Below are 3,791 nucleotides of genomic sequence, written 5' to 3'. Positions count from 1 at the left end.
TAAAAGCTTGCAAACTCAAATGAATGAGCGAGAATTTGCTACGCCAAGAAAGAAAGAAAGCATTCCCCTATTCGTGAGTGTGATAAACTATGATTCACCATGCTTCTTACCAGTTCAGAGATTTATGCATAATGATGATTATTGTGATTCATTATTTATGTTTCAGTGCTCGTCTTTTACGCCGAGTTGCGACGAAAAATTGAAGCCTAAAGTAGGGATGACATTTGAGGGGCTTGAGGCTGTGGAGGAGTTCTACAAGTCGTATGCACATCATGTGGGTTTTGGAGTTCGTGTCGGACAGCAGAAAAAGTTGAACGAAGAAGTGGTTCGGACAAAGCGTTTCATGTGCAGCAGGGAAGGATTTAGGACTGAGAAGAACAAGGAGATTAAAGACCCATCAAACCAATCAAAGAAAAGCCGTAAGAATACAACCACTCGATGCGGTTGTGATGCACATATCTTTGTCAAGTTGTGTGGCGACAACACCTACAGGATACAATCATGGGTTGAGCACCATAGCCATGGCCTTGTATCACCTGATAAACGTCACTTGATCAGATCAAATCGTAAAGTTAACGAGAGGGCAAAAAATATGTTGTACACATGTCACAAAGCAAGCATAGGTACATGCCAGGCGTACAGGCTCCTTCAAGTCAGCGAAGGTGGGTTTCCGTATGTTGGATGCAGCAAGAGGGACCTGCAAAACTACTACCGTGACCTCAGGCTTAAAATTAGGAACGCTGATGCTCAAATGTTTGTCGCTCAACTAGCTAGAAAGCAAGAAGTCAATCCAGCTTTCTTCTATGATTTTGTTGTTGACAAAGAGGGGAACTTAATGTATGTTTTCTGGGCAGATGCCATGAGTAGGAAAAACTACAGTCACTTTGGGGGTGATTGTGTGGTATCCTTCGATTCTACTTACACCACTAATCAATACGACATGATCTTTGCACCATTTACAGGGGTCAATCATCACTTACAGAGTGTGTGTTTTGGTGCGGCATTCTTGTGCAATGAGCAGACTGAGTCATATGTTTGGTTATTTGAGACCTTCCTAACAGCAATGGCAGGGGTAGCACCTAGACTCATTATAACTGATGAAGCTGTTAGCATGAAGAATGCGATTGAAACAGTTTTTCCGACCACAGTGCATAGGTTATGTATGTGGCACATAATGGAAAAACTTCCGGAGAAGATTGGACCAATAATTAGAGAAGAGTCTGAATTTTGGGACAAGATGAATTCGTGTGTATGGGGTTCGGAAACTCCAGCAGAGTTTGAATCACAATGGAATTCCATCATTACGGAGTATGGCTTGGAGGAAAATGAGTGGCTGATTAAAAGGTTTAGCATTCGCGAGTCATGGATACCAGCTTACTTTATGGACATACCATTGGCGGGTATTCTCCGAACCACTTCAAGGTCTGAAAGTGCAAATTCATTTTTTAACCGTTTTATTCATCGTAAGCTTGCTTTGGTTGAGTTCTGGCTTAGGTTTGACACGGCATTAGAATGCCAACGAGAAGAAGAGTTGATTGCTGACAACTCAAGCATTCATACAACCCCGCAACTATTAACACCATGGAAAATGGAGAAACAAGGTAGAGATGTGTTTACATATGAGGTGTTTGAGAAATTTCAGAAAGAGATTGTTGCAGCAAGAGACCATTGTTGCATCCAAGGCATTGCACAAGATGGAACACTAAAAATAGTGACATTGAGAGGTCGATCCCATAGGATTAGGGAAGTTCAGTGTGTCACCACAACCATGATAGCTCATTGTTCATGTAAGTTATTTGAAACAATTGGAATCCCGTGCCGCCATATCATGCAGGTGTTGAGGGCTGAAAATCAAAATGAACTTCCATCGTACTACATTATGAAAAGATGGAAGAAACGGTGCAAAAGGTATACAAAATTTATGCAATTGATATTCTAATTGAAAACCAAATGGCTGACATTATATAATTTTATTTACAGGGAGAATGTGTATGATGAGCATGGGAATTTAATAGAAGAGAAGGCAACCGATTCGTTGAATGAAGCTACGAGGAAGAAGATTTCAGTTGTACGCAACAAGTTGGAAGATCTAATTCAGAAGGCCAAGCACTCGGATGAAGGCATGGATTTTCTAACATCAAGTGTATTAAATATTGAAGCACCTTTGGATGAAATGGTTCCTACATCAGGTGTGAAGCACACTAGACAAGATGAGTATGAGGCTTTTATTGGTTGCAATATTCCTACTGAAATTGACATACACCCACCAACTGATGTTCGCACGGTGGGGAGATGCAAAAGAATAAAGAGAGGAAAGGAAATAAGTGAGGAGGAACAGAAAAAGAAGAAGAAGGAAGCCAAGGTAAAGGTTGCACGCTTGTGCAAAACTTGCAAACAAATAGTTTTTCATGATAGTCGCAATTGTCCTAGCAAAAAAGAAGGCAAAGGGGCGGAGATTGTGCAGCAGATGAAGCCAAGTGGTGTTCCGTGATGGGCTGATGGCCCTCAGTCTGTTGAAAAACATGAATTTATATTACTGTTACTAATGTATTGAATTCTTGTGATGGATGGAAATTTGAGTTTCTTGAACTATCTTCCTCTTATTTTCTCTGAATTGGTGCATATCGAATATAGTATATGAAGCAGCAGGGCCACCATGTCACATTATGTTCACATAAACATTAAGCATGCTCTGTCTTTTTTTTGTACAAAGATACATCTACCATATAGGAGAATACATTTTACAAGAATCTTTGTCAGCCTGTGAGCCATCATTCCTTTATTTACTTCGATAACAGTATGACCACTGTGCTTTGTTTACTTCGGGTGTAATATTTTGCCAGTAGTATCCAGGGAACAACTCAGCTTGCAAACCCACATCAGCCTCAACAATATTATTCACGAATAGAAATTAAACAGTGCTTTGTTTGTAAGCTTGCAGTAGCAACATCTTATTTATGAATATCTGAATATGTCAAAGAGACGGAATGCAGAATCACCAGGAATTCCCAAGCACCAAGCATCAGCTGTATTACATCATGTATTGCAGAATACCTCAAATCACCGGGGCCAAGCTAAATTCACTTGTCTCTGAAAAACAATACTCAACTATAATGTACAATTCACATTATGATGTCTGGAGCTACACGCACATTTAACAAAGAATAATTTGATGGATGAGCTCGGAATCTACAATCTGCACATAGCTAAGTACTAGATACATTCAACATGAACAAGAAAAATCTAGGAACTTGGTCCTTGTTTGCCGGCCACTCGATCGAGTCTCTTGTTGCAGGTGGAAAACATCATCAGGCAGAGGAGCAACGCTGCATGCGGTCACAGTGTACTGGATGGTGCGCAGGTTGCGGCCGTTGGCGAACTTGGCGTCGGGAACCCACAAGAAGGCGGGCGAGCGCGGAGGTAGTCCAGACATGGCGGATCTCACCGTGGCCGTCGTAAGGATCACCAGGGCCGTCGAGCGATTTGAGGCGAACGGACGCGGACGCAGGTGAAGCGCGAACAACATGGAAGCGATCAGCAGGGCCTTGGAGCCGTTCGAGGCGGACGGACCAAGTGCGGCTGCCGTGGAAGGATTCACCTGAGCCGCTGTAATCGAGTGATTGGAGGAGACGATCCAGATTGAGAGGGAGAAGAAACAGAGAATAGGGATTTAGGATGTGTGATTAGGGGAGGGGGTTATTAGCAAGTTAGTAGACTGAACTAGGAGCAGCGGCGGGCGTGTTTCTGCAAAATTATGTCGCTTTTGATTCCATGCGTTAGATGTGGATCGG

Source organism: Triticum dicoccoides, chromosome 5A (genome assembly GCF_002162155.2).
Source record: "Triticum dicoccoides isolate Atlit2015 ecotype Zavitan chromosome 5A, WEW_v2.0, whole genome shotgun sequence".
Lineage (NCBI taxonomy): Eukaryota > Viridiplantae > Streptophyta > Magnoliopsida > Poales > Poaceae > Triticum > Triticum dicoccoides.
The sequence above is the reverse complement of the archived record's forward strand: the minus strand, read 5'-3'. Positions refer to the sequence as shown.